Here is a 19,056-nt window from a genome sequence, read left to right on the forward strand (position 1 = left end):
AGAGCATGCATTTAGTTTTACTTGAAATTAAGAGCAGTTGGAGGCCACGGAAGGAGTGTTGTATGGCATTGAAGCTCGTCTGGAGGTTTCTTAACACAGTGTCCAAAGAAGGGCCAGAAGTATACAGAATGGTGTCGTCTCCGTAGAGGTGGATCAGAGAATCACCAGCAGCAAGAGCGACATCATTGATGTATACAGAGAAAAGAGTCGGTCTGAGAATTGAACCCTGTGACACCCCCATAGAGACTGCCAGAGGTCCGGACAACAGGCCATCCGATTTAACACACTGAACTCTATCTGAGAAGTAGTTGGTGAACCAGGCGAGGCAGTCATTTGAGAAACCAAGGCTGTTGAGTCTGCCGATAAGAATGCTGTGATTGACAGAGTCAAAAGCCTTGGCCAGGTCGATGAAGATGGCTGCACAGTATTGTCTTTTATCGATGGTGGTTATGATATCGTTAAGGACCTTGAGCGAAGCTGAGGTACACCCATGACCAGCTCGGGAACCAGATTGCATAATGGAGAAGGTACGGTGGGATTCGAAATGGTCGGTGATCTGTTTGTTAACTTGGCTTTCAAAGACTTTAGAAAGGCAGGGTAGGTAGATATAGGTCTGTAACAGTTTGGGTCTAGAGTGTCTCCCCCTTTGAAGAGCGGGATGACCGCGTCAGCGTTCCGATCTTTGGGGATCTCAGACGATACGAAAGAGAGGTTGAACAGGCTAGTAATAGGTTGCAACAATTGCGGCGGATATATCTGTATCTGAACGTGAGCTAACACACATACAGTGCCTTCCAAAAGTATTCACACCCCTTGAATATTGTTGTGTTACAGCCTGAATTTAAAGTAGATTAAATTGAGATTTTGTGTCACTGGCCTACACACAATACTCCATAATGTCAAAGTGAAATTATGTTTCTAGACATTTGTACAAATTAATAAAAAATCATTATGAGTGCATTCAAGTGTGTGCCACGGCAAATGTATCACATAAAAATAATAAAGCAACACCTCACGTCACAACGTCTCTCCCCATGTGACCTACTTGTTGTGTGTATGCACTGACATGTACAGTATGTGTACCTGATAGATACACACACACACACACACACACTACATGTTCAGGTTTTTAAATCTATGTAAATTGTAACGTATTGTGTCTGTAATGTTTTTTTTGTTATGTGTTGGACTACTTGTCGCCATTAGCGTTAGCTAATGGGGATCCTAATAAATAAAATATCTAATCACAATAGACAAACAAAGGCTAGTTATTTTCAGAACAACTCAGGGTATGGCGCCATATCATCTTGTAACTGTATATCAAACGTAGTGATCATAAACGTTGACACTGTATGACATGAGTTTATCAACATGTTTTTTATTTATTCCCAGAAACAGTACACATTATATTGTTCTGATACATACCCTCATAAAACTGACTATCCTACCGATCCTTGGCTTCGGCAATGTCATTATCAAAATAGCCTCCAACACACTACTCAGCAAATTGAATGCAGTCTATCACAGTGCCATCCGTTTTGTCACCAAAGCCCCATATACTACCCACCACTGCGACCTGTATGCTCCTGTTGGCTGGCCCTCGCTTCATATTCGTCGCCAAACCTTCTGGCTTCAGGTCATCTATAAGTCTTTGCACCCACCCGTAGCACAGGCTCCAGCAGGTATATTTCACTGGTCACCCCCAAAGCCAATTCGTCCTTTGGCCGCCTTTCCTTCCAATTCTCTGCTGCCAATGACTGGAACGAACTGCAAAAATCACTGAAGCTGGAGACTCATATCTCCCTCACTAACTTTAAGCACCAGCTGTCAGAGCAGCTCACAGATCACTGCACATGTGCATAGCCCATCTGTAAATAGCCCATCCAACTACCTCTCCCCATACTGTTATTTATTTTATTTATTTTGCTCCTTTGCACCCCAGTATCTCTACTTGCACATTCATCTTCTGCACATCTATCACTCCAGTGTGTAATTGCTATATTGTAATTATTTCGCCACAATGGCCTATTTATTGCCTTACCTCCCTTATCCTACCTCATTTGCACACACTGTATATAGACTTTTCTATTGTATTATTGACTGTATGTTTGTTTATTCCATGTGTAACTCTGTGTTGTTGATTGTGACACACTGCTTTGCTTTATCTTTGTTAGGTATGTGTAACTGGCTGTAAGGGAGTCAGGCGCAGGAGAGCAGAATTTGGGTAGCAAACGGAGCCTTTTATTTATGCGAACAAAAACACACGGCGCTAAGAACACTAAACACAATACGGGTAACATAACCCAGCGCAACCAGTCTAACATGCGCATACACAAAACAATAAACAATTTCACACACAGACATGGGGGGGAACAGAGGGTGAAATACACGACAAGTAATGAGGGAAATGTAAACCAGGTGTGTGGAAAAACAAGACAAAACAAATGGAAAATTAAAGGTGGATCGGCGATGGCTAGACGACCGGTGACGTCGACCGCCGAACGCCGCCCGAACAAGAAGAGGAAACGACTTTGGCGGAAGTCGTGACAATCTGGCCAGGTCGCAGTTGTAAATTAGAACTTGTTCTCAACTACCCTACCTGGTTATATAAAGGTGAAATAAAATTAAAATGTAAAAAAATACTACCTGTGGAATGAAGGGGTCTTACCAAGAAGTGCATAAGATTGCTCTCATCACCGAGGAGATACTCAAATTTGAGGAGACATTGGCAGATTGATTTTCAGCCTAAAACCCTTCTGAATACAAACCAGTGATGCATTCAGCTGTCAATGAAAAGTGACTATCTCATTTACCAAGCACCAGTTACAAGAATGCAATACTGCAGGAGCAATCACATTTTGCTTGGTAAGCCCTGTGGAAGCTCCACGCACCAGGCTGCCTATACGTCTCCTCCCCCAGTGATGATCCATGGCCCGAAGCCTCCAGTGATGATCCATGGCACGAAGCCTCCAGTGATGATCCACGGTCCACTCTGATCCACTCTGTAACTGTTTACCATTGGCCTCGTGGTGAAATCCCTGAGCAGTTTCCTTCCTCTCCGTCAATTGAGTTAGGAAGGACGCCTGTATCTTTGTAGTGACTGGGTGTATTGATGCACCATCCAAAGTGTAATTAATAACTTCACCATGATCAATGTCTTCTTTTTATTTATACGCATCTACCAATAGGTGCACTACTTTGGAAAACCTTCCTGATATTTATGGTGTTTGAAATCCACTGCTCGACTGAGGGACCTTACAGAAAATTGAATGTGTGGGGTACAGAGATGAGGTAGTCATTCAAATATCATGTTAAACACTATTATTGCACACAGAGGGAGTCCATAATACATACTACCACGTTGACATTATGGGGTATTGTGTGTAGGCCAGTGACACAAAATCTTGATTTAATCCATTTTAAATTCAGGCTGTAACACAACAAAATGTGGAAAAAGTCAAGGGGTGTGAACACTTTTTGAAGGCACTGCATGATCAAATTCAAGGCAGGGTGTGAATTGATTCTATCCCTTACAGAAACAAACACATTAATATCTTATGTGAAGTTAATGTGATAACATGTGACAACATGTGATAACATGAAATTACATGAGAAAAAGTATCTCTTGTGAAATAAATGTGACAACAAGGGGATGCAAAACATATGATACCATGAAACTACACATCTGAAAACATTTGAGCTAGACAAAAACCTCCAGGTAAACATGACACAACATCCCAAGAACATTATTGCCCTTACAGAAAAAAGACAATTTCACGTGTGAAATTTCAAGCTTGGGTCAGTGGAAAATTGTCTGTGCTACACCAAAATAGTACCTATCCTGTAACTTCCAGTAATGGATAACAAAACTCTTTGGTTATATCACATTATCTGGTATGTCATTACGTGACTGTGATGACTGTTATTTATCGAATCAACTAACTATGTTTAATTGTTACCCGATTAAATGAATAATCGGGTAACTCATTAGGAATTTATGGCACCACGGAAGAAGTTGTTTATAGAGTTACCATCTCCCAATTACTCTAAAATGTCACGCTGTATAATTATAGGAGACAGGCGCAGGAAGATGTAATTATTTCTCCACCAAAAACAAACGTGCGTGTGTATATATATATAACACAGGGATGTAACCCAAAGAAAAAGTGAAGTGTAAACCTCTAAATAATACACGGGACGAGACCCGTAAAACAAGTGCAAAAATACACGTAGCATGAAAGCCGATACAATAGCACAGGTACTCACAGGACCAACGGACATGGTAACAATAACCGACAAGGACAATGGGGAACAGAGGGCACATATTTAACATACTAATCAGGGGGAATGGAAACCGGGTATGCGTAATGAGACAAGACAGTCCGGGGTTGGTGGTAATGAACCCAGTTCAGTAACGCCTAGAAGTCCGGTGACGTAGACCTCCGGAGCTGGTGACCGTAATAAGCAGCAGTACCGCGGGAATCCGTGACATACACTATATGTTATATATCGATGACAGTCACTTATTAATCATTACCTCATATCAGTCTCTTTATTGAACGTCACAAACCTCTTGAATCTGCACAAACCCGAGTCTTACTGATCATTCCGTACCACACCAATTTATTTGATTATTTATTTACTAACTAACTTAATAATAACACAGGATACACACACTGTATAGGTTATTGATTAGAAACTTAATATGATAGAAACAGGTCCCTAGCGGACTAACACAATATGACACTTGTTACAAAATATGGAGAGCTAAAGAGAGAAAGAGAGAAAGAGAGACAACACTTGGATACATTTAGGAACTACACTCACAGTAATCCTAAATCCCTGCCCCGAACTGCCACCAGTTTGGGTAAGAAGTAATGCATGTATTTACATGTTGAAGGTGAGAACTTTAACTAGCCTACCTGGTTAAATAAAGGTGAAATAAATAAAAAAGCTCTTCCTTCGTCGTGTATCTCTGTTGGACCCAGGCCTTCGTGAAAAGGGTTTGATTGGGCCCTCTCCTTAGTTCTTAAGTGTAAGGCTCTGACTGTCCACAAGAGGTCATAATGTCCTTCTTCTTAATTGTCTGTGTTTACTTTCACTCGTTCTGAAAGAGTGGTCTTCTGAGGACAGCTAATCAGCCATGTGGATTATCCCCAGAGTTGTGATGAGAGCAGTGTAGTTGACGATGATTTGAAGAGAATAACCAGATGGTTCTACTTAAATGCACTTTCTTAGATACAGTACTAAGAACAGCTACTCAACCGTAACGTTGATTGTTAGAGGCTACTTTGGCGTCTTCACCTCGTGTTGATTTTCAGGGTCGTGACCAATGGAGACCTAGCTGCAGCTTGGGTCCTTCTGGTCTGATATGTTCATTCTCAACTCAATATTTTATACGCTTGGGTAAAATGGGGCGTTTCCGTCATACTGACACAATCTCTGAGCTCCCTCGGGCATGGCTCGTTACGGGGCACAGCATCATCAAAAACTATTGTTGGATTCGACATTTTGAACATTGAGATATAAATAAATGATAGAGAAGAAGCATAGAATAAGGAGTGAAAGAGACTGGGTTTTATGTCAGAAGTTAATGGTTCTCTGTAGAAAGACAGATGGCTTTGGAATGTGTTGGGTGGATGGGAGGAGAGCAACGTGTTGCTATAGGAGAGACAGACGGACATCTGTGGATTGGGTGAAGGAGGGGTTGAGATCAGGAGGTGAGGTCAGATCCCCTTAAGGGAGTAATAAGGGTTTAGTATTCTGTTACCCTCTTCCTGTAGAACCATAAGATGTAAGGATTGGAGAGAAGGAGGAGTGTCTTAAGTGGGATATATATATATCTGTGATGGGAGAAATGTTGGGTTGTCTGAATTACAGCTGTACAGATCCTTTGGGAAGAATTAAACTTGGTTAAAGCTTCTCTAGTGTCCGTGAGTTATTTACTCTGAAAAATAAGAACCTAACACTATGATCTCATTAGAAAACTAAAATCCCATTCATATCTTAACAAAAATATCCTCTTCATCATTGATATTTCCTACTAAAGTATGTAAACCTGACAAACAGTGTGAAAGCTCTTCAAGTTACAAGATTTTCGTTATAACATTTTAATGACATCCCAAAATATAAATTAATTTCCCACATTCCATCTCTCATCATTCCCCACATTCAGATGTTGAGATATATTGTCCCAGTGTTCACTGTTGGACGTTAGATTTTTTGGGCAGCAAATCGTCTCTGTAACAAAGGGACATTTCTATCCCAATACTAGAGACCAAAAGTACTTGTCTGCTGCATACAATTTACAATTGGCATGAGGTGTCATAAAACCCCCATGCCAATCCCTCCTCCCCTCTGTGGGTGAGAAGTCTCTGTAGACGCTGATCCATTGGAACCTGATCTTTGGATCCTCACAGGAGTGTCATGACAGGTGTAACAATCTATAGCTACAGTTCTCTGCACACTGAAAAACACTGAACTGTACTACACTGTTCATATTGTATTGTTTTGTATGTTACTTTTACCATATAACATTCTTGTTGAATACCAAGTTATATTTTTAGCATTAAACAGTGTACACTCCCATATATTTTAGACATTATCTTCTTATGGCTGAAGGGGCAGTATTGAGTAGCTTGGATAAAAGGTGCACAGAGGTGCCCAGAGTAAACGGCCTGCTCCTATGTCATAGTTGCTAATATATGCATATTATTATTAGTATTGGATAGAAAACACTCTGAAGTTTCTAAAACTGTTTGAATTATGTCTGTGAGTATAACAGAACTCATGTGGCAGGCAAAAACCTGAGAAGTTCCACTTCCTGTTTGGATATTTTCTGGGGGTGCCAGATTTTCAACCAAGCTCTCATTGAAAATACAGAGAGATATGGATGGGTTTTCACTTCCTACGGCTTCCACTAGATGTCAATAGTCAACAGAACTTCGTCTGATGATTCTAATGTGAAGGGGGGCCGAAGGAGACAGGAATTAGTGACCACTGCCACGAGGTGATCACGCATTGAAGAGGCGCGTTCACGTGAGAGGGACCTCCGGTCTTTCGGTCAATGGAAGTCGATGTAATTCTCCGGTTGAAACGTTATTCAAGATGTATGTTAACAACATTCTAAAGATTGATTCAGTACATCGTTTGACATGTTTCTACTGACTGTAACGGAACTTTTGGACATTTCGTCACGTTATAGTGCTCGCGCTTTGTGACTTTGGTTAGGGCTTTTGGTAAACAATTCCAAAGTAGCTAATTGGACATAAATAACGGACATTATCGAACAAATCAAGCATTTATTGTGGACCTGGGATTCCTAGGACTGCATTCTGATGAAGTTCATCAAAGGTAAGGAAACATTTATCATGTATTTTCTGGTTTCTGTTGAGTCCAACATGGCGGCTAATTTGGCTATTGTTCTGAGCTCCGTCTCAGATTATTGCATGGTTTATTTTTCCGTAAAGTTTTTTTTAAATCTGACACAGCGGTTGCATTAAGGAGAGGTATATCTATAATTCCATGTGTATAACTTGTATTATCATCTACATTTATGATGAGTATTTCTGTTGAAACGATGTGGCTATGCAAAATCACTTGATGTTTTTGCACTTAGTGAATCTAACGCGCCAATGTAAACTCAGATTTTTTTATATAAATATGAACTTAATCAAACAAAACATGCAATGTTTGTGTAACATGAAGTCCTATGAGTGTCATCTGATGAAGATAATCAAAGGTTAGTGATTAATTTTCTCTTTCTGGTTTTTGTGAAAGCTATATTTCGCTGGAAAAAATGGCTGTGCTTATTGTGATTTTGTGGTGACCTAACATAATCGTTTGTAGTGCTTTCGCTGAAAAGCATATTTGAAATCGAATACTTTGGTGGGATTAACACCAAGATTACCTTTAAAATGATATAAAACACATCTATGTTTGAGGAATTTTAATTATGAGATTTCTGCTTTTTGAATTTGGCGCCCTGCACTTTCACTCGCTGTTGTCATATCGATCCCGGTAGCGGGATGCAGCCATAAAAGGTTATTTGGCTGTATCTGAATGTCTATCCGTTTGATGCTATGAATCCCTGTACATATTTTATAAATATCTTCTGTGAATCTATAAAGGCAGACACATTTTTAGGATTGAAAGTACAAGAAACAATTCATATTTATTTTATTGTAGTGAAAGATATCTAATTTCCGCACTTATTTGTAATTAGCAAAGAACAACATACAGGCATGATGACTAACGTCAGTCAAAAAACAACGTTATCAAAACAATCTTGCCTAGAGAAGTTCTGAGAAGTTTACTTATTGGGCGGTATCTGCATTCACTATGAATGCCCGACTTTGTGGCTCACTAAGAGCTGACGGATACACAGGAGGTTTCCTCCTGCATTATGGCAACTGGCGGGGATTGCGGGCACCCTCAATGAGGAAGCAGCCCCAATTACTTGCTTGCGGTAGCCCCCAGGGTGAGGGGACTTGGCACGGGTCTGAGTGACCTATAATCTCCTTGAGGGAACAGTAGTTACAGTCAAAACGTTATGTTCCCTTTCAGTCAGTCAACTTCTATACAACATACTATGGGAACTAGAATCACGCCCCAAACCGACCCCAACGGATACTAAATGGCAGACCACCCAGACCTGACCCTGCAAGATGCAGCAGTCTATCTATTTCACACACGGTGCGCTGCCTAGTGACTTACCCTGTCCCAGCCTTAAGGACACAGTAGCCTGCACTGGGAGCAACAACATCCAAGCGATTGACCCTCACAAAAGTGTGTGGTGATGTCCAACTCGCCGCAGCACAAAATATCTCCTGTAGTCAATCCTTTAAACAATGCCTAAGACACTGCCAGACCCCTGGTGGAGTGGGCACCGCTAGGTAACCCTTGTCTCTTGCTGTTAAATGCCAGGGAGATCCACAATCCAGTGGGAAAGACGCTGCTTAAGGAGCACCCTGCCACGAACTGGATTAGCAAAACAGACAAAAAGCTGGTCACATAATCGGATATCCCGGGTCTGTTCAATGTACATGCATAAAGCTTGCACCAGCCTCTGTTGCTCTTCAGAAGCAAACAGATGAGGCGAAAAGGAAAATAGCTCAAAAGCTAAGGACCTGTAGGATGTAGCCATAACTTTCATGGCGAAGGCCGCATTTGGTTGCAATGTCATGTTACAGTCGCCCGAAGCGAACTGAGTACAGGAAGAGTGTACAGGTAATACGTGTAAGTTCTCAACGCATTTAGCCGAGGCTAAAGCCATGAGCAGGGAGGTTTTCGAGGAGAGTATCTTCAGATCCACCAACTCCACAGGCTCAAAGGGGGATGCAAAAAGTGCCTCCAAAGCCAGTCCCATGTGGGTACAATAGGTTTAAAGACCGTTCTGAGACAAAGTACAACTTTCAGGAACCGCACCACCATGGTGATGCTCCGTCAATTCCAACATGACACGCTGAGACAGCGGCCATGTGCACTATTATTGAGGAGAATGCTTAAATAACTCATGTAGGAACAAAAGGATGTCCCTCACAGAGCACTGAAAACGAACAAGTCCTTTACTTTTGAACCAGAGCTAAAATGCTTGTCACTTATACGCATACAGCCCTCTCATGGAGGATGCACTTGCAGACTGAACTGTAGCAATAATATTCAGAGGTAAACCTCAAGCCAATAGACTGGGCCTCATAATGGCCAGGCCCATAGGAACCCAATCTCCGGCCTCGCTTGCCAAACCTGCATGTGCACCTGGGACAACAGGTCCCTGCGCAATGGGAATTGCCACGGGTCCACGCCTTAAAGGCGAATGTGCTAACCAAGGCTGCACCCTCTCCAACCTGGGCTGAAACAGATCAACTGGCGGAATAGTGTAAAGGAGGATCAGAGGCCACTGGTGTGCCAGATTGTCCATTTTCAACGGGACACTCGGGTCCCTCATCGAGAAAAATGTACGGCACTGCACGTTTTTTTTTTATCACAATGCGTAAAGATCCATGTAGGCCCTGCCAAAAATGCCTGTCCCAAAAATGGGACAGACTCCACTCCTGGATAAAAGATCTGAACCCAAGTTGAGGCAACCAGGGACATGCTTCACCCAAACAAAAGCATGTGCACACCGCTCTCCAGCAATAGGAAGCAAGCCAAGGTTAGGAAGAAAAGAGACAGTCTCTCCCCATCTGTTGATGCACGCCACCACTGAGATATTGTCGGTTCTGACCAGCACAAACCGGCCTGACAAAAACAGAAACGCCAATGCGCCCGGGTTATTGCTGTGAGATGCGTCTAGGTGAGTGGCTAGCGCTCAGCGCGGAAAGGGCCGCATCAACAATAGCCCCACAGGATTGGAATCCATCACAGAAGTTATTATCCCCCAGCAGACATAGGCACTGGTGAAAACGCACTGTGTGACCCAGCCAAAATTTGGCAGAGCAGAGCCAAGGCTCCCGAGTGGCGCAGCGCTCTAAGGCACTGCATCTCAGTGCAAGAGGCATCACTACAGTCCCTGGCTTGAATCCAGGCTTTCTCACATCCGGCCGTGATTGGGAGTCCCATAGGGCGGCGCATAATTGGCCCAGCGTCGTCCGGGTTTGGCTGGGTTGGCCATCATTGTACATAATAATTTGTTCTTACCTGACTTGCCTAGTTAAATAAAGGTTAAATAAAAAAATAAAAGAGCCGGAACCCGGACACCCTCTGTGGGGATAGACTGCTCTTTTTCTGGTTTCTGATGAAGCCTAGAGATTTAATACAGGACAGTAGCATGGACGTGTGTAACATTGCTTGCCCCCTCGATTCCGCCGCCACCCGCAAATTGGCATTAATTAACTTCTTATGGCTGCAGGGGCAGTATTGAGTAGCTTGGATGAAAGGTGCCCATTTCAAATTTCCTCGTACTCAATTCTTGCTTGTACAATATGCATATTATTATTACTATTGGATAGAAAACACTCTCAAGTTTCTAAAACCGTTTGAATTATATCTCTGAGTAAAACAGAACTCATTTTGCAGCAAACTTCCTGTCAGAAAGTGAAAAATCTGAAATCGAGGCTCTGTTCCAGGGCCTCCCTATTAATTTGCTTGAAATCTATTAGTATACATGCACTTCATACGCCTTCCACTAGATGTCAATAGGCAGTGAGAGAAGAAATGGAGTGTATAGCTATATCTATGGTCAAAAGAGAGGTCTTGGAATGACATGACCCCAATTTCCTTTGTTCAGGAAGGCGCGGGTAGGACATCAGCATTGGTTTCTGAAAAGCTTTTGTTATAGACGGCTAATATCTCCGGCTTTGATTTTATTTGATAAATGTGACAATATCATCGTAAAGTATGTTTTTTCAATATAGTTTTATCAGATTATTGAAAGTTTTTCGGGAGTTTTGGAGTGTTCCGTTCTCTGCGTTTGGTGACGATGGACAGCTTCGCGCCACTTGGCTAGCTTTGGTTGCTAAATCGAGAGGGAAAAAGGACATTCTAAAACCAAACAACGATTGTTCTGGACAAAGGACCCCTTGTGCAAGATTCTGATGGAAGCTCAACAAAAGTAGGACCCATTTATGATGTTATTTCGTATTTCTGTCGAAAATGTTTAGACGTATATTCCGCTCTTATTTTGGGCGCTGTCTCGCTATAACGTAAGCTGCATGTCGTACTAAAGTTATTTTTAGAATTCTAACACGGCGATTGCATTAAGAACTAGTGTATCTATCATTTGCTGTACAACAAGTATTTTTTAGTAAAGTTTATGATTAGTTATTTGGTCAGAATAGGTGAGTGTCAGAAATATATCCGGAGATTCTGGAAAATAGTTGCTACGTTTTCACAATGTATAACCACGGATTTCAGCTCTAAATATGCACATTTTCGAACAAAACATAAGTGTATTGTATAACCTGATGTTATAGGACTGTCATCTGATGAAGTTTGTCCAGGTTAGTGAAAAATTATATATCTTTTGCTGTTTTTTTGCGATCGCTAACTTTTGCTGCTGATAAATGGGTTGTGTTTTTGGCTATTGTGGTAAGCTAATATAATGCTATATTGTGTTTTCGCTGTAAAACACTTAAAAAATCGGAAATATTGGCTGGATTCACAAGATGTTTGTCTTTCATTTGCTGTACACCATGTATTTTTCATAAATGTTTTATGATGAGTATTTAGGTATTTCAATTTGGTCTCTGTAATTGTTCTAGCTGCTTCGGTGCTATTTGTGATTGCAGTTGCAATGTAAAACTATGATTTATACCTGAAATATGCACATTTTTTTAACAAAACATAGATTTATTGTATAACATGTTATAAGACTGTCATCTGATGAAGTTGTTTCTTGGTTAGTGACTAATTCTATCTCTATTTGGTCGGTTTTGTGCAATTTACCTGTGCTGTGAAAGAAATGTCTGTGCTTTTTTGTATTTGGTGGTGAGCTAACATAAATATACGTGGTGTTTTCGCTGTAAAACATGTAAAAAATCGGACATGTTGGCTGGATTCACAAGAGGTTTATCTTTCATTTGCTGTATTGGACTTGTTAATGTGTGAAAGTTGAAAGTGAATTTCGCGCCCTGCACTTGGACTGGCTGTTGTCATATTGAGCCCGACTTAGGGCTTGCAGCCATAAGAAGTTTTAACGGCGGCTAGTGAGCATTCTGAGTTTTTAGACTCTGAGGTGCTTGCTGAGGGCATGTAGGTCTAGAATGGGCCGCAAAATCCGGTCCCTTTCCGTAACCAGGAAATACCGGCTGTACTGTTCAGGATCTTCAACATAGGAACCACTTGGATTGCCTACTTCTGGAGACAGGAGTATATTCCCTCCCTCAAAACAGGTGCTGATTCTTCGGGAACAGTCGACTTGATGATGCTGCAAAAGCGTGGGTTACGCATAAAATATTGTAGCATGTACCCTGACATCACTGTTTGTATGATCCAGGGCAACACGGCGCATGCGTGGCATTGGTAGGAGCAAACAAGAGACTTCGTGAAGTGCCATCTGAAGGTGGAGGACGCCACCTTGTGGACTGGGAGAGATTGGTTCTTCTTCCATTTCCACCACTCTTGACAACCGTGTGTCTGAACGTGGAGAAGGGACACTTTTCATCGAACTCACATTTAGGAGGGCGATTTGTAATTGAATCTATTTCCCAGGAATGAAAGTGTTAAGCCGGAGACAGACAGCTCATTTCGGGGCTCATATGAACCACAGAGGTACTGTGTGTGGGATAATTGCTTGGTCGTGTCCAGTCCTGTTCGTTCCCTCGACTCCGCTACCAACAACTAATCACCTATATAGCTCATAACCTGTATCACTTCACACCTCATAGGGACAAGTGAGCAACAGGCAGGGATCAGCAATGAATCTCAGAAATGAGCCTTCTATGGGGGAGGGGCGCCCCATTGTGGACAGAGACCCAACTTATCACTCTCACCCTGGGGAGATTGATAAACCCCTTGAACCCTGTGGAACATGGGGTAACAGAGGGGGCAACATTAAACACATACAAGCTTCCAACATATGTTGTGTTTCAGTGAGACTGTATTGACTGCATGGAGCCCAGCCCCTATGGGCACAAGGGGCTTTGGCAATGGCTGAAGTAGTACTCCGTTTGGACCATAACCAAACATGGGGGCACTGTTGTCACAGTAATATTTTTGTGGAGGGGCGCACACATATTAGGCTAGATATTCTCTTTGACTACAGCACTGTCTATTTAGAATAACCAAGTGAATTAAAACATTATACTAAATAAAAGAGCTACCCCAGCAACTCTACTGTGGGTAGGGAGGAATAGCTAGTAATAGCCAGCTCACCTCTGTGAGTTGCCTACCTGGCACGCTACATAGCGCACAAGAGCCGGGTTGGCTGCGGGCATCCACCACATACAACATGCCCAGGCAGATGAGAGATTTGCTCTAACCACCCAATCCATCTCCGCTTCCTGCCCTGGGAAAGGAAAGTTGCCAATGGTAATTCCAAGCATCTTCAAGAAAGCTACACATCTTTCCAGGGGGTTTGTACGCAGTATGTGACAGTGCACAGATGGACTGATATAAGCAAGGGTGGCCTAAGTGTGCTCCAAGCTAAGGCAAACTAGGAATGAATCCGAGGCTCACCCTTATCACCTGTGGATGGCGGGGCTTCCAGCAAGGCGCAAATTACATTGGCCTTGTCAGGTGTGATTGTATATCCTTCAACCGAAGTCGGGAGAGTGCAATTCCCCTTCTACTGAAGTTGACTGACTAAAAGGGAACACAGTTAATCTTCATAAATCACTGTTTTTGGCACAACATTGTTTGATGGGTTATCATCAGTTAAAATCATTTTGAGTCTGTAAAATTATTTACAGGAGAAATTATGGTGGAAAATCATTTATGCGCAAATATTGATTTAATAACCATCATATCGAATTACATTTGGAGTCATGGGATGACATGTTGTGGTCCACCCACCACGAGTTGTCGGGAAAGCATGGAGTTTATTAGGGTACGGATTAAATAAGTTATAATGAACTTCACAGGGTTGTGAAAGTGCAAGGTGATGAGTTTGAGGATCCTTTCCAATAAATATTGAGGGTCTCATTCTTGTGACATGATTATCTATGCTCTGCTGCTGTTTGACCTATACAAATAATCTCTCTCTTTTGTCCATAATAATCTCATCATGTAGGCTATAGTATACCCACACTGTATCTGTGAGCTGTAGGCTAGAGTGCAAGTGCAGAATGCCGATAACAGAGTGGGACACTCACTATGTAGCCTTACGCAACATCAGTAGAATTTAACCGCAAAAGGTATTTTACTCTTAATAGCTTAAACATTAGACCAAGAGGATATTCCCTTTTGGGCTGAGAGTAACTGTTTGTTTTTTGAAGGCAGATCTACTTCATCACGACAGAATGAGTCCAACTTCCCTTTGCTACACTGGCATCTCTAATTGTGTATTGCTTACTTGGGTTACTACTAGCACCTCCTGTAGAATATTGGCTTTAATAGGCCTATATAGTCAACACCTACATCCAGCAAACAAAATGAGCACCGGCACCATTTCATTGCACTTCAAGCACTGACCAAGATATAAATCATTATGTAACTAAACTGAATGCAAAAGTGAAAGCATTTGGATTTCTCTCACATGTTAAAAACACCCGCTACAGAAGTTTGCAGGCATATTCAGCTAAATGGAGAAGATCTACCAGGTCATGGTGACTGGAATCAAAGGGGAGGGAATAGCAATCGATGTCGGTAATGAGGCAGCATGGAACAGTATGACAGTACTAAAGCTGAAAGTGAACATTTTTAAAAAACTACAGCCGGTGAACGGGTTAGGTAGGTAGGAAAACTATGCAATGCAGAATAGTTCCATGTTTGGTGGCAAGCAATTCCATGTTTGCCACCATAAACCTGATGTGAGAGTGTTAACATGATGGCAAAGACAACTAGTCATTACAACGATAGTCATAACATGGAGATATTTTATGATGTATTGTAACTTTCTCCTCTTTACGTAGATCTGCAGAGCCTGCAGCTGACATTCACAAGCAAGACTCTGGAAGACTCACGTCTTCTCACCTACTATGGGATCCAGGACAAGTCTATGATTCAGTCAGTGGTGCAGTTACCTGGAGCTTGACAAATAGGCAGAGAAGAATGGAAGAAACTCCCGAAATACAGGTGAGCCAAACTTGTAGCGTCATTCCCAAGAAGACTCGAGGCTGTAATCGCTGCCAAATGTGCTTCAACAAAGTACTGAGTTGAGGGTCTGAATACTTATGTAAATGTGATATTTCAGTCAAATTATACATTTGCAAAAATGTCCAAAAAACAGTTTTTGCTTTGCAATTATGGGGTATTGTGTGTAGATTGGTGAGGGGGTTAAAAACAATGTAATCCGTTTTGGAATAAGGCTCTAACGTAACAAAATGTGGGAAAAGTCAAGGGGTCTAAATACTTCCCGAATGCACTATAAATGGAACTTTAGTTGTTCACATCAAATTTTGACTTGAGCGTTGGCTGAATGGTGTATATATGAGGGGAGGTAACCCCATTCTGTCTGATGAGGTAATTTCTGCACAGTTTTTTCTGTAAGTCTGTTTCTTGTGTAACTTGCTCTTTATTAACTATATTATGGCTAATAAGAATTGTATTAAGGACTGGCGAGTACTACATTACTTATCATGTTTGAATAACAAATTACTTAATTAAGGCCTAATATATGGCTAAGAAGCCACAATAAAGACCTTATAAGATATGTTTGTGTAACTTGCTCTTTATTAATTATAAATATTATGGCTAATAATAATTTTAGTAAGGATTGGTGAGTACTACATTACTTACCATGTTTGAATAATAAATCACTTAATTAAAGCCTAATATGCTACAATAAATGCCTTATAAGATCATTTTATATAGGCCTACATACTTATAAACTACAAATTAGTAGCTAATATGTAAACCTTAAAATAAACGGTTACCACATTGTCACAAGCCGGCTCATAGCCTGTGACAAAAATGAGGGGACACGAACAACAGGTATAGGCCAATTAAAAGTGTTCTTTATTATAAACAAAACTATTAACTTAAAACTAAGAAAAAGGAATGAGGTGTGGAAGTATTATAATGTAAGGTGTATGTAAAGTGCATGGATGCGTGAATAAGTGTGTGTGAACATGACTGAGTGAAAACTATGCAAAACTACAAAGGAACAAACAAATCATGAGCATACCTGGAGGAGCAGAGAGAGAGAGAGAGAAGTGATTAGTGAAACAGTTTAAATACTTAGAGCCCAGGTGACTCCAATCACTATGACTCCAATCACAATCACCCTCCTCTGCCTGCAGGAGGAACCGCCCCCTGCACTGCAGAGGAGGAGCCGTGACACCCCCCTCCTTAAAATGAGGGTCCCACCCTCAACCCAACTTCCTCCAACATATTCAAAATAATTCAAATTTCCCCAAAAACCAAAAAAAATAAAAAATAAAATAAAAAAAATACCAATCCCGGCTCCTAACAGTAGCCCCGTGTCCCCCAGCTGACTGTCCGCCCCTCAAACTCAACAGCCCTGGTACCTGGGGAGCAATTTAAGAGGAAAGAGGCGCAGACAGCCCGTAGGGTCAGCAGAGAAAAGATACAAGCTAGGTTAAAGGAGCACGGGACAGAGCATCAGCAATGATATTATCCTTACCACTAATGTGTCTAATATCAAGGTTGAAAGGTTGCAAGAACAAAGCTCAACGCAACAGGCGCTGGTTTGGATTTTGCAGGGACCGCAGAAAAACAAGTGGATTGTGGTCAGTGAACACAGTTAAAGGGGTCAAACCAGAACCAACATAGACCTCGAAGTGCTGTAAAGCCCAAATGAGACCTAAAGCCTCCTTTTCAATTACAGAATAGTTTTTCTGATACTTATTACATTTTCGGGAGAAGAAACTGACTGGACACTCAACCTTGTCATCATTCTCCTGGAGAAGCACAGCCCCAGCACCGATTTGACTGGCGTCTACCTGCAATTTGAAAGGTTTCCCAAAATTTGGTGCTGCCAACACAGGTGCCAAACACAAAAGAGTCTTAACTGCATCAAATGCCTCTTGACACTGGGTGGACCAGATAAACTCAGCCTTGGCCTTCAACAGATTGGTCAGGGGGGACACTACTACCGAAAAGTTTACAGAAAGCACGGTAGTACCCCGCCATTCCCAGGAAGCGCATCAGTTCTTTCTTTGTGGAGGGCTGTGGGAACTGCTTCACAGCCTGAACCTTGGCTTCCACGGGACAGACAAATCCCTGACCAACAACCTTGCCTAGGTATGTGACTGTAGCTTTGGCAAACTCACATTTTGCCAAATTAATAGTCAACCTGGCCCACACCAGTCTTTCAAACAGGGCTTGCACTCTCCAAACATGCTCCTCCCAGGAGTCTGAGTAGACGACCACGTCGTCCAAATACACGGCAAACCCTTCCAGACCTGAGACCACCCGATTCATCAGCCTCTGGAAGGTGGCTGGAGCATTCCGCAAGCCAAAAGGCATCACTTTATAAGAGAACATACCAGATGGAGTTATAAAGGCAGCAATCTCACAAGCTCTTTTGGTAAGGGGTACTTGCCAATATCCCTTTAAAAGATCAAATTTGCTAACATACTTTGCTGACCCAACTTGATCAATACAGTCCTCCATCCTAGGAAGAGGGTAAAGGTCTGCTTTAGTAACATTGTTAACTTTTCTATAATCAGTGCAAGGTCTGAAAGTAGAATCAGACTTTTTGACCAATAGACAGGGTGAAGCCCAATTTGAACAACATGGCTCAGCAATACCATTGTCCAACATATACTGCACCTCTGTTTCCAGTTTCAATCTCTTCTCCTCAGACACTTAGCATCTCCGATGTCTATATCATGCTCAGTTAAGTGGGTTTGCGATGGAGTGTCAGAAAACAAAACAGGGTAGTTTCTAATAAGAGCTACCAATTCATCACGTTTCTCAGAGTCTAAATGATCTACCAAAACCCCAAGGTTTTGCAAAGTCTGGGAGTTTTTCAACCGTCCTTGTAAGACCTCATCCGAAACTTTAACTTCCTCTTCTCCCCCCTCCACCAAATTAAAGCCACAAGATGCAGTGACTGGGGCAGCAGGGGAAAAGGGAAAGGGATGCTCTACCCACGTTCACTGCCACCTAAAACAAAAACACCACAAGCCTCCTATTGACACTTGCTGATATGCCTGAACAGGAGAGGACTCCCACCTGAACAAAACCCAGAAAAACCCAGTGAATTGCTTAGCTACCAAGCTAACTGAACCAAAAGAACACATGGCTCTCAACTCTCTCTTAAACAAAATTGGCCCAACCAAAACATCCCCTCAAACAAAAAAACATTTGGCAAACTAAACCAAATTAACCCAAGTTAACTACTATCCCGGACGAGCCCCCACTTGTCACAAGCCGGCTCATAGCCTGTGACAAAAATGAGGGGACACGAACAACAGGTATAGGCCAATTAAAAGTGTTCTTTATTATAAACAAAACTATTAACTTAAAACTAAGAAAAAGGAATGAGGTGTG

The sequence above is a fragment of the Salvelinus alpinus genome, chromosome 31 (genome assembly GCF_045679555.1).
Source record: "Salvelinus alpinus chromosome 31, SLU_Salpinus.1, whole genome shotgun sequence".
In the NCBI taxonomy this organism is placed as follows: Eukaryota; Metazoa; Chordata; class Actinopteri; order Salmoniformes; family Salmonidae; genus Salvelinus; species Salvelinus alpinus.